This window comes from Neofelis nebulosa, chromosome 13, assembly GCF_028018385.1.
Source record: "Neofelis nebulosa isolate mNeoNeb1 chromosome 13, mNeoNeb1.pri, whole genome shotgun sequence".
NCBI classification, from domain to species: domain Eukaryota; kingdom Metazoa; phylum Chordata; class Mammalia; order Carnivora; family Felidae; genus Neofelis; species Neofelis nebulosa.
This window is the reverse complement of record NC_080794.1, coordinates 27257352-27270867: the sequence shown is the minus strand read 5'-3', so window position 1 is coordinate 27270867 and position 13516 is coordinate 27257352. Positions and strand designations below refer to the sequence as shown.

At 38.1% G+C, this 13516-nt stretch overlaps 1 protein-coding gene across 6 annotated transcripts in view; it reads left to right on the top strand.

Annotated features, from left to right (window-relative positions):
• Positions 1–13516, top strand: part of RHOBTB1 (Rho related BTB domain containing 1) — a 124173-nt gene that overhangs the window by 11277 nt on the left and 99380 nt on the right. For all 6 annotated transcript variants that reach the window (XM_058696428.1, XM_058696433.1, XM_058696426.1 and 3 more), the window contains exon 2: positions 4410–4509. The gene's annotated coding sequence lies outside the window, so the exon portion shown is untranslated. The remainder of the gene's footprint in view (positions 1–4409; positions 4510–13516) is intronic.

Sequence of the window (13516 nt, the reverse complement as noted above, 5' to 3'; positions counted from 1 at the left end):
GCTAAGTTCAGTTGGACATGTGGAGTTTGAGTTCTTCAGGAAACATTACAGGACAGAGCAAAAAAGACATTGGATTATGGGTGTGGAGCTTGTCAGAAAGCTCTACAGTTTGGATATAAACTCGTGACACATCTTTAATTCATAGTTGTGGATATGATGGATATGATCCATAGATGGATATGACTGCCTAGAGAAAGATTATAAAGTGAGTGGTAGAAGAGAATGCTAGGACCAAAGTCTTAAGAAATTCAAGTCCATGCATCCAGGTAGTGAAGGATGAGCCTGTAAAGGATGAAATAAGGGATAGTGAGAGAAATAGAAGGAAACCCTGGAAACTGCTGGATCATGGCTGGGGGGTGGGGAGGGGAAGGGAGCAAGGATTTCATTTCAGGAGGGTGGGAGTGGTCAATTGGCTTGAATGTGGAAGATTGAGAACTGTTTATTTTATTTAGCAAGAGTGGAGAGCACTGATCAGGAGAGAATTGTTTTGAATTAAAATAAAAAGAAATCAGGGGCGCCTGGGTGGCTCAGTCGGTTAAGCGTCTGACTTCAGCTCAGGTCACGATCTCGCGGTCCGCGAGTTGGAGCCCCGCATCGGGCTCTGGGCTGATGGCTCAGAGCCTGGAGCCTGCTTCCGATTCTGTGTCTCCCTCTCTGTCTGCCCCTCCCCCGTTCATGCTCTGTCTCTCTCTGTCTCAAAAATAAATAAACGTTAAAAAAAATTTTTTTAAATAAAATAAAAAGAAATCACTAAGTGATATGTATGGGAAATAGAGTTATAACTAGTTCTATTTGTGGTCATGCCTGTTTGAGAATATTTCACATTTCATATTTTACATCTCTCTTAACATGATACTTGGGGAGCCAGCATGATAGACAGGAAAGTCATTTTGACATGCTGTTGACCATTATAGAGAAGAACTGGGGTGGATTTTGACAATAGAAGAATCGAGGTCCTGGGGTCTGAACTGGAGAGAAAATAGGAACCTGACAGCAAGGAATTTTATGAGCACAACACTGCCTGTTCCTCCACCCAGTGGTGCTAGTGTGACCAGGGTAAATAAACCAAATGTTCACAAAGCAGTGTTGACTCGCCTCACCCACTTGCTGGCACCCCGTGTCATAGAAGGAGGCTGTGGACTGACACATTGTATGGCACATTCTCGGCAACTTCTTTGAGGTGAACTTCAACTTCTCTCCCTGCACCTGCTACAACACAAAAGTCTGAGCATGCCCACTGGCAGGGGTGGGAGGTGGGGAGCAGCAGGGAGACCTCAGAGTAGAAGTTAATACCTCAGCCAGTGAACACTGTGAGGAGACAAAGGTCAGATTGCAGAGGTGTGAGCTGCCAATGAGAGGTAAGAAAAGAAAGATGACTATTGGTAATTACTTGCAGTAGTCTGGCTAGAAAGAGGAAGTGAGAGATTGGAGGGGAGCTGGAGAGAGGTAACTGGATGAGCAACCACTTAATCAACAAATATTAAAATATCTTACATGTGTCTAGTGCTAAGAAAGGCACCAGGAAGAAATTTTCCAGCCTTAATGGAAGATCTGCCATAAGATCTATTTCTCGAATGCATAATGACTAAATATTTTGTGATCTGATTCGTTGAAACAAATGCAACATCTTCCCTCAGATATAAACCTTACTTGATCTTTATGAAACGATCAAAGAAGTTTGTGTTAAGATAAAAAAGAGAAAAAGAACAGGTCTGCCTGTGCTTTTTTTCCCCTCATCCTCTCTCCTTTCATTCCTTCTGTGTCCCAAATTTGGACAGTTCTGTTACTATCACTTATTCAGGAAATATCTTCTAGAATGGTGTTCTTAACCCTATGTTCAGGGCGTCTCATAGTACTATTTGATGTTTAGAAATCATCTAATGTATAATTCATAGAGCACTCACATATTGGAGTATTGAATATTACTACCCCATGGAAGTTAGAAATGTGAATAAAGCGGTATTCCCCTGGCCAGATTATAATCTTTATGAGGGTTCTTGGCCCTGCTCTGTTTAGAACTATCGAAAATAAAGTCAGAGTACTATAAATGGGATTTTTGTAGTTAGGTTGCAATTAAGGATCCTTGGGTAGGCAGAGAAAGGTACAAAAAATTCTTACACAAGAATTCAGGAAGATCCCTGAAAGAGATAATATTGGAACTGGGTGTTAAAAGATGAGACTTTCAGATAGCAGAAAGCTAGTAAGCAAAATCACAGTGGCAGAAAACTACTTTTTGGAGGAGCCAGAAGAGCGAGGAGAAATGGTTTGGTATGGTTAGAGAGGCTGTGTGGAAAGCAGTAAATGCACAGATCTGGGATCCTGGAAAGCTCTGCTGAGGAGTCCTAGACTTGATCCTACAGTGACTGGAAGTGTTAGAAGTTTTCAGGCAAGTGGGGAAGCATGAGGTTTAGGAAGAAAAGTGGGACCATCAGGAAAATTACGAATCAACGGGGACTGGAAGCAAGGAGTACATGAGATGGGAGGCTCCTGTCTGGATGGGAGATAGATGGTGGATGGTGGGTGAATTTCTGCCATGATGACGGCCTTGAACACGGAAAGGGGAAGTCGAGCTTCTTGTGCACGAAGTGGTTATAATCAGTTGGAGGTGTGTGTTTGGGAGGTGTGGTGATGGGGTAGAATGAAGAGGACGCCAGGTGTTCAAGCCAGGGAGAGGGACAATGCCACTGGTATTAGGTATGAAAGAAAAGCAAATTCAGGAGATGATGGGGATGAGGATCTAGCTAGAAAGCGTGAAAAAAGGTATTAAGACATTTAAGTCATGGGTGTAAATGAAATTGCTTCTAAGTGGAGAACCTTGGTGAAGGCCCACATTTAAGGAAGGGAGAAGAGCCAGAAGGAAAATTTGAGGCATTTCCTACAAGATTAGAAGTGAGATTTCAAGGAAGCCAAGAAAAAGCTTCAAGGAAAAGGACTCATGTTGTGATAGGTTTCATTTATAGAGCTGACCCTTGAATAACATGGGTTTGAAATGCAGGAGTCCACTAATATGCAGATTTTTTTTGATAAATACAGTACAGTACTATAAATGTATTTTCTCTGCCTTATGATTTTCTTTCTCTAGCTTATGTTATGAGAATACAGTATATAATACATGTAACATATGTTATCTGTGAGTCTTCCGGTCAACAGTAGGCTATTTGTATTTAAGTTTTGGGGAAGTCAAAAGTTATATGCAGATTTGTGACTGCACAGGGTCAGCACCCCCTAACCCCTCCATTGTTCAGGGTTCAAGTGTGTAATCATTTGGTTGTATCATTCTTTCTTCCCTTCTGGATTGGCCCCAGGAAATGGGCTGTGCAGCTGCCAGTGTTGTATCACGTCTAGGTTCACACTTCAGGCTTGCAGCTCTACCCACTATTTACTAATGAGCAGTGACTGGCCTAGAGTCATCAGCAGTCAGTGACTTCCTTGGGAAACTCCTCCCAACTACTGAGAGAGAGAGAGAGAGAGAGAGAGAGAGAGAGAGAGAGAGTGTGTGTGTGTGTGTGTGTGTGTGTGTTAGGAAGGCACAACAAGGGAGAGCCGGGTTTATATTTAGGATTTCCATAATTCAAGCTTCATGTTTGTCTCTAGGAGTAATACGATTTTATAGCAATAACAACTACCTCCAAGCATAAGTATTGTTTTGCCCTTCATTTTTCATGGTAGGTAGTCATTCCCGCTTTTGTTAAATAGTTGATTTTATTTCACTATTCGTGTATCCTGTTTTCCATGAAATTTTTTTCCATGAATTTTGCGTCAGGAATATTTCTTTGAGGGAAGTAATGCATTTTTTCTCCTAACAATAGGTGTTATAGAAGAAATTATGTTCTCCTTTTACCTAAATTTCCAAGAAATTCAAATCCAAATGGTAACTTCAATTATTTCAACTGTTGACCAATATATAGGTAGCATAATGAACTTCCTTTCTTTTTCACTCTCAACCTTGTTATTTTTATTCATATTTCATGATTTTTCTTTTTGGAAGTCACCCCAAATCCTTAAGATGAAGAGCCAGGGCATAAATAAGTACGTTCACTATTAACTAAATGTCTTTCCAGACATCATCTCACTTGATCGTCAGAACAAGCCATTGACTAGCTGGTCTTATTACTCCCACCAGAGCCATGAGGGAACAGAGTCTCAGTGAAGTTAAGGACATAAAGTTCACCCAGACAAATACTGAGTGGAATTCAACCCTGGGGCATCTTTCTCTAGTGGCAGAGTGGTCATTTCAGCCTATGTGGCTCAAACTTCTGTGGGCAGCTGGCCTATGTGTACATGGCATATGGCTGGCTGGGATAACTCTTGTTCCGATGAAAACTAATCACTGACATATGAAACTAGTCTTGTTTTGAGCAGTTTTCTTCTTGATGATGAAATGGTCCATGTTTGTATGTCCTCCCCAGATTTTATAACATTCAAGAAGCACATGAAAGAGGCCTCTCATCCAGTATTCTTGATTAAGTTATGAAAATGGAATTGAAGCTTATGTTCCCCCTTCGTACGGTAAGTAACTATGAATTTGGGTAACAGAATTGCCTTTCCCCTCCTCCTAATTTCCTCACAGTATTTACAAAAGAAATGGAAATGCTCCTGGTATGAAGGTGGCATGACTTGTGAATAATATCCAGATTTGTCTTCAGAATATTTCATTAAAAAGGAAAATTTCCATTTTTTCAGTTCAGTTGTGGTTTTTATAAATTCTAGTTTAACATGTTTTATCTGGTTTAGAATTGGAGTCATTTTGAACTACATACGAGTTTTGGTAATTAACATAACTCTTCTACCCACTTTATATACACTTGTAATTCTCTAGTGAAAACTGACATGTGGACTCTGAAAAGTCATGGCCACATACAAGGAAGGTTTAGAACTGCCAGGTTGCTGTGCAGGGGCATTTCTCTTCATCCCAGAAGCCCTAGCTTGGAGCATCCACCCCCATTTGGCCTGGGCACTAACTGTCTTTAACTGGAAAGACATATCACCTTGCAAGTGATTAGAACTGACTCATCCCACATGAACAAAATCAGGTTTTAAAGAAAGGGCAACATTATCAAGTTCTTCTAGGTATTGTGCCTGAAGGATTTAAAAATGATTTGAGACAGTTGATTCCTTTGTCCACCTACAAAATCATCTGTTATTTTCACTCTTCACTATATTTTATTTTTCTTTATATGTGCTAATGCATGTTTAAAGGAAAAATTCTATATGTATAGTTGTGAATATTCATTAATAAATTTTATTCATTGTAACAAATTAGGGAGGGAGGCATATGTGAATTTGTGGGGAGGCTGAATTATAGATAACTTTTAAATAAATGTGGCTTTTATTCTTTAAACTACATGTAGTAACTTCAACAAAACATTACAAAGTAGAAATCCTTAAGGAGACCTGTAATAATAAATCATATGAACATTCTGTTATTAGCATATAGATTGGATGTGTGTAGGAGCTTGTAAAGTGCCTGAGGTTCACTGAAAATAGTTTATTCTGTGTCTAAAAAGTGTATGCAAGATTGAAAATAAATGTTTAAAACACCATATATTACCTACCTATAAGTAAAGTGTTTGCAAAGCAAAGGTAAACATCAGCCCAGCTCATGAACAAATTATCAAAAGATTTTAAATTTATTGAAGCCATAAATTAATGAGATATTACCATGTGTGCATAAATAACTTAAAGAATAAAATTTGCTGATCCTTCTCTCATATGGATATTTGTGCTAATGAATCAGGATCCTATTTACTCTATTAGTCCCCAAAGTAATTGCTTATTTGAAGAAGTTCTGTCTTATGGGTTTTCAGTTAATTAAATCCATTTGCATTTTATGCACACATTTTAAATTCTCAAGTCCTATTTTTCATAAGCCAGATTCAAATATGTTCATGTAATAATACCTCTCATTAAGGCATTAGTCTTTCATTTTTAAAGGAACTTTCAGAATAGCCATATGCATAAAATGGTTATTAATGAAATTCAATCAATATTTTAGAAAAGTCAACCCATTAAATGTTTTTTTTAGTTTAAATTTTCCTATTTGTAATGGTGATTACTATGCTGAACATACTTCCAATTTCTAATTTTTTGGTTAGCTTAATTTATTCAATGATTTTTTTTTTTTTGCTTTGATTTTGCATGGCAGTTTTTAACTTCTAATACGCCTTTAGAATTACAAGCGACCTTTTCTCAAAGGGTGGTTTTTTTCAAGGTATGTGCATATTAACTGATTTGATCTTGCCAACCCAGTTGGGAGATCACTAAAACATGAAGCAAAGCTTTTCTAAATCTAATACTAAAGAACAAGTATAATAATTCAACAAGTTAGGGATATTTTTTAAGGGTTTGTTTTCTCTTAGTTTTCAAATATTTGAGAAGTTGTGAATTAAAGTGCATAAGTGATAAAAATTGTAAATGCCTTTGTTGTATCCAAACTGTAGAAATTTTTCCGTGCTGCCCAAGTTTGGAAGCTTGAAAATGCTACTGAATTTAGGAGAGTAGAAAAAGTAGATGGAAGAGAGGCCAGGAAGCGCCTCACAGGATACACACAGTGGGCCCAGGATCTAAGACCCAAGTACTTGACAAGGCCAGATGCTGGGAAAGGCATCCGGGGGCACAATCTGGAAAGGTGATCTGGAAATCCAGTTCTGAAATCATACCTAACTGAACTATCTCTAGATGGTTATTACATGTCACCCCATTTATAGTTTATCTAGCTTATTAGTTCCTCTTTGCAAAAAAGACACAAAATGCAGAGTCTGGATACATTTGGGTACCAATTCCAGCCTAAGTTTATAGCAGAATCAAAAAAGGATAGAGTATCCAAATGGACAAAGAAAGAAAAGGAAGCAAGGGAAGGAGGGAAAGAGGATGGATATCCTAAAATCAGGATAAGTATGAATTATTTTGACCTTTTTGGCAATATTGGACAATAATGTACTTTTATTGACATCTAACATGAGATATAAGTATAAAATGGAGAACAATTTTTGATACACTTTAAAATTCATACACTTTATAGTAAAAGAAGCAATTTTCATTCAATTAAGTTTTATTAATTCATTTAAGTCATGATCTATGTAAAGCATAATGCCAACAGTATCCTAAGAAGATAACATTTTCTTTGTAGTTGGAATCGCCCTAAGGAAGCATTTCTTCTCATTTAGACAAAGTAGAAATAAAGCACATGTATTACCACTCGTATAAATTTTTAATACTGAATAAAATATTAGTGTTTAGTGTGATATTGATTCTCAACATAATACTCCTCCATAATAGCATGCTAATTGGTTAGAATTAAATCAGACAGATTCAAAAACCCTGAGAACAGACCATATAACACTTGTAATTTTTTTTCATTAGTTTCCAGAACTCCAATTAAAATGGAATTAATCTGCCAAATAAAAGGCCATGGTGCAATAAAAGTTCCACATACTATGTCATGTGCATGCCTTCCTCCCTCCCAGGGCCACACCCCACAACAAGATACAGAAGTGAAGATCACTTGTGAGTTCGAACCACATAGTAACAGCCTTCAAAAGAGGCAGGCAATCTATGTGCATTCCAGCTCTATAATTTATTAACTGTGAGACCTTATGCATTTTACTTGAAACTCACAGAGCCACAGTTTCCTCATCAATAATATTACTAGTCTAATAGTACCAACCTCCTAAAGTTATTGAGGAAGTAAAACAGAGGTTCGTTTAAACTAGGGGTGATTTTTTTTTCCCACCAGGAGACATTTGGTAATGCCTGGAGATGATTTGGCCTGTCCCAACTGGAGGCAATGGGTGTGATATGGGCATTTGGGGAGTAGAAGCCAGGGACGATGCTATACAAGATGCACAGGACAGCCCCCCAAAATAGAGTCCACTGGTCCAAAGGTCAATAGTGCCAAGACTGAGAAACACTGGAGAACAGTGAAGTCATGTATGTAATGAGCATAATGTCTGAAATACAGTAGGCCCTCAAAAAATATTAGTATAATTACATTGTTATTGTTGTCATTATTTGTTTGATAAGAAACTCCAAATCACCCTGGTGGTATCAGGACTGGGTACTACAAGCAATTCAGTAAGCCCATTCCAGTACAATAATGCCTATCTGCTAAGTCATCAGATGGACTGTCCAATTTTTAGGTGCCTTCAGGAATGGACTGACCCACTTAATGCCTGACTAGTCTACCAAACTCACAGATAGGATTGTACCAAAGTCCATGGGCTATCATTTAATTTGTACCTTCTTAGAAATTAGGAAAAAAACAGGAAAAGACAAATAAAAAGTAACTTATCGTACCAGGTGACTATTACTTTCTAACTCTTGCTAATAGTAATGGCTCATGAGTCTCCTGGTGATCATTTTTTTTTTATTTTTTTTAACGTTTATTTATTTTTGAGACAGAGAGAGACAGAGCATGAACGGGGGAGGGGCAGAGAGAGAGGGAGACACAGAATCCGAAACAGGCTCCAGGCTCTGAGCGGTCAGCACAGAGCCCAACGCGGGGCTCGAACTCACGGACTGTAAGATCATGACCTGAGCTGAAGTCGGACGCTTAACCGACTGAGCCACCCAGGCGCCCCTTGATGATCATTTACTTTACAAAATAAGTTGATGTCTGGACATCGTTTGTCTGGCAAATGGAAATATGGTCTTCTGGTTAACATAAGATCTTGACTATATATGGTACACAAATGTTATCAATTTTAAAACAAATTGAATGCAACAAAATAGTTTTAGCTTTATGTTAAAACAGTTTAGAGAGGGAAAACTCTTGCTTAATGCAAAACCTTCAAGGTCAAAGAGACCTGAGTTTGAATTTCAGCTTTATGACCTTCAAGCTGTGTGACCTTGAATGGTTTGTCTTCTCTGAGCTCAGTTTCCTCATCTGTTTAATAGGTAGAAAATTATGTCACAGGGTTGTTGAGAGAATTAAATGATACATGCAGCATTTGACATTTATCAGTAGTGAATAATTATTACCATTTCTTCTGGAGACCTTGCATTGCCTTGAGGTTGTTATCATAGCCACCGGTTTTTATTGTAAGAATGGTAACTATGATGTGTAGATACTTTTTATTAACAGAGGAAGCTCAAAATAATCCATAGCCTCAATAAACAAAAAATCTTAGACTTACTTCAATAAAAGTGATTTAAGAAGAAAAAAGAAAAGGTACATATTATACATGGAATTTCCCAGTGAGAATTTTTTTTAAGGAAAAGATGGATTTCCTAAATTAAAGAATGAATGATGTGCACATCTTTCTGGCATATTTTAATATAGTTGATAATCCACTTTTTAATTAGCCACCTAATTATAATTCAATAGAAATTTCCCTAGGTGAATGTAGTAACCTACTTCAGAGAGAGAAATGGAGCTCTGAGTGGGCGCTCCTACTGTGAATTTTGACACTTTTTCAGGTTCAATTTGTTCTAAGGCTAACTGGCCCAGGAGAGATGGGGAGAGCTGTGTTTCATAACCTAATAATTCCCACTGCCAGGAAGGTTGACAATAAGGCCAAGTTCACCTTTCATTGGTATTTTTATTTTTCTCTTTTCTTTGTTCCCTGGAGAAGACCCAACTTTTTTTTTTTTTTTGTGCTCCCATCATTCAAATGTTTTAAATTTGAAAACAAAAACATTTACACATAATCCAAACTACACCCTCCTTCATTTTCTTGTGAGTTTGGTGTCTTCTCAACTCAGGTTTCCCTTACTTCCAGCTCCTGAGAAGCAGGAGGCTGGAAGGCATGTGAGGAGACCATCTCAAGGTTTAATTCCACAACCCAGACTGTGCCAAGGAGGGAGATTACTTTTTAATCTATTCCTTAGCAATAGATGTTTAAATTTCTTAATCCTTAATATACTTTTTATCATTAGTTGCTCATCACCTTAGTCTAAAATGTTTTCAAACTCACCAACTTTTGCTTTATTAACTGATTAATAAATTGATTGCTTTATTAAATCTCTCTTCCAACCAATTATAGCTTTGTGTAATTACAACTTCAATATATTTGAATGTAATTGTATACTATTGTCTCTCATTAATTTCTGGCTCATATCCATTAAACATATACAGACAAGAGAGGTGAACTTCTCACTTTAATTATTTCCTTGCTTTCACCCCTTGCCTCCTACAGTCTATTTTCAATAAAGTATGAGTCAGATAATTTTGTTCCTTGACTCAGAACTCTCCAGTAGATCCACTTCAATCTGAGTAAAAGCTAGAGCCTAATGATGGTCCTCAATGCCATATATGTGACCACCATGACCACCATCTCCTGCCCCAACTCGTACATTCACTCCACTCTAATTACTCTGGTTTCCTTACAGTTCTGTCGGTATACCAGACATATCTCTGTCTCAGGGCCTTTGCACTTGCTATTTCTTGTCTGAGACAGTCTTCCCCCAGGACTACACATGACTTACTCTCTCATCTCCTTCAAGTCTTTGTTCAAATGTCAACTTCTCAATAAGACCTTCACTGACTACTCTTCTAAAAATGCAACCCCTTCCTTTAAAAAAAAAAGGACAGGAGGCTGGGTAGCTCAGCCAGTTAAGCATCTGACTTCGGCTCTGGTCATAATCTCGCAGCTCCTGAGTTCAAGCCCCACATCGAGCTCTCTGCTGTCGAGGCAGAGACCACTTGGGATCCTCTGTCTTCTTTCTCTCTGCCTCTGCCCCTCCCCCACTTGCACACATGCTCCTGCACTCACGCACGGTCTCTCTCTCAAAAATAAGCATGTTTGTTTTTGAGAGAGAGAGAGAGATGGGGGTGGGGAGAGGCAGGGAGAAAGGGGGCACAGAGGATCCAAAGTAGGCTCTGCACTGTCAACAGAAGAGCCCAATGTGGGGCTCAAACTTATGAACCATGAGAACATAACCTGAGCTGCAGTCAGAGTCTTAACTGATTGAGTCACCCAGGCACGCCCCCAAAATTTTTTTAAATAAAAAATAAATGAAAAAAAATGTAACCCCTTCCCACACTATTTTCCTTCCTTGATTTATTTTTCTCCATAATACTGGTCATTCTCTAATAATTTCTGTGGTTTTCTTATTTATTTTCTGTCTCCCTCCACTAGAATGTAAGCTTCATGAGGTCAGCAATTTTTGTTATTTGTGACCAAGCACCTACTCCAATGCCTAGTATCTGGCAGACACTTGATAGATATTAGTTAAACTGAATTGAAGTAAAATTACACACTTATTGACCTTATTTCATTTCCCTCAAAGCTTTCATTTCCCTTCTGTTAGTCCTTATCTTCTCGTGTTCTGCCATTATAGCTCCTATAGGACATCTTTGATCCCCCAACCCCCAGGTGGATTTTGGAAATGGAAGAAACAGTTTCACTGTGCTTCCTTTTCACTGATCACTGACAAGCTTTACTGGGATAAATTTGCATTTTAGCCATATTCCTTTCCTATTAGATGAGGAGATTGTTATTACCAAAATGGTGAACTGACTGGGATAAATTAGATTCCTGATCAGAACACTCGGGTGAATCTTGATGGAAAAGAGAGGGAGAGAGGGACAGAGGGAAAGAGGGAGAGAGAGATGGAAATGCTATGCTCTATAAATAGGTATCCTTTTCTTAGCACACATGTTCCTAGCATAAATATTAGATCCTTAAACCTGATTCAAGAAAATACGTACTTCCTGATGACAAGAAAGCCATAAATATAGTTCATGACCAAAGATTAGTCACTGTTTATTATTGCTGGTGACACATGATACGTTGGGGAGATCTGGCAATATTTCAGACATCTCCAGTCAGCCATTTATCATTTCACAGTGGAAGATGAGGAGGTATTTCTATATTAACAGCCCCTGTAATAAGGGAGTGAGTGAAGAAACATCTGATGTGTTTTATCATTGAGAGTCAAAGGGACACTGACAATGTTAAAAATGTGCTGAGTAGATTACAGGTTTTGTACAAGTTGGTCTTCTAAACAAGAAGACTCCTTTTTTTAAAAAGTAGTAGAAGAAAAAAGGAACTATGTTCTACGTTGCTTACTTCTCCCTTGTGCCCCTGAATGATATTTCTAGACTTGAGAAACTGTTTCTGAGAAACAGAAGCTTGATTTGTCTCCAAAGCCTCTAACATTCTGAGCAGCATGATGGCCTTGAGACTCTGCTGCTTCAGGCCATGCTGCGGTCCCAGCACAGGATTACCCTGCAGTTATGCAACAGAGACCCAACGCACCTGCCCTCCACCCAGTGTAACAATGTTTCCCTATTTCAACCTAAAATTTAGAATAAATCAAGGCACATAGCATGTTAACAACTTCCACCTGATTAAAAAATTCAAGACTATGTTCCCTTCATAACTACTATGGCCATGCAAGTGAAAGACATAAAGCTCTCTGGGAGAAGATTTTAAAAAGGGGCTTGGGGATGTGAATGGCCAAGAACTGCACCTTAGAAATGGTGGGAGTGAGCCACTGAAAAGTTTTTAACATAACCAATAACTTCTGCAATGCTCTGCAGAATTCTGAAGACACCATTAAAAATTAAATAAAAAGCCTCAGCTTGGTTTTGTGTGTGCTTCAATAGGCAAAAAGATATATTTAATGCAGAGGGTGTTGAATCTGAATTAGTACAAATATTATTAATTTAATGTTCATACTGCATTTTATGGTTTATAAACTGCTTAGCAATAATTTTATATATTTTTCCTCACAGCGCCACTGTAAAATATATCGGTATTTTATTTTTCCCATTTTATAGATGAGGCAACCTTTAATAAGTGATCTATTTCTTTCCTGTGCATATTGGTTAACTGGTAAATGATTAATTTATGTCTGCATGAACTTCATCATGCAGAGTATTTATTTTAGTGTGAGTTGGTATTTATTTTACCAACAAAGCATTACAGTATCCAATTATATATGCATGTTTTAAAGGCAGTAAAGCAGTCACCAGTAGTTAATGCAACATTAAGTCAGAGATTTTAAATCCACAGTAAATTCTGAGTGAGGGTATTTAAATCAAGCAGCACCCTTTCTCCCTGCTCTCATCCATGTGGGTAAGCAATGGCCCTTCTATAAAATGACCACGTGGCATCCGTCCTGTGACATGGAAAAGATGTGCTGAGATTTTCAGAGCTTAAAATCTTAACTGAAGAGAAATACCAAAAGGTTTATAATTACATCTGGCAAAAGTTCAAGAGTAAACAAATCTTATCATTTATATCTGCCTATAGAATAACTTGCAATTGGGGGGCTTCTACCTTGCCTGTTTTTTCTTCCCTCTTTCTTATGTGCCTCCATTTTTTCCTTTCATTTTCTTTATCAGTTCTCCTTCACTAAGATGGTCGTTGTGGCTGCTGGTATGAACAAGTATAAGTAACCCCACATGAGTGATATATTAAGGCTGAATAAAAAGGGTAACGTGTCTACAGTATTTGCATTCTCTCTCCATATTGCACTCTATGAGCTATCAGCAAAACTGCTTTTCAATGGGTGTGGCATATGAAGTCCAAGGTTCTCAAAATGCTCCCTAAGCACTGACTCAGTAATA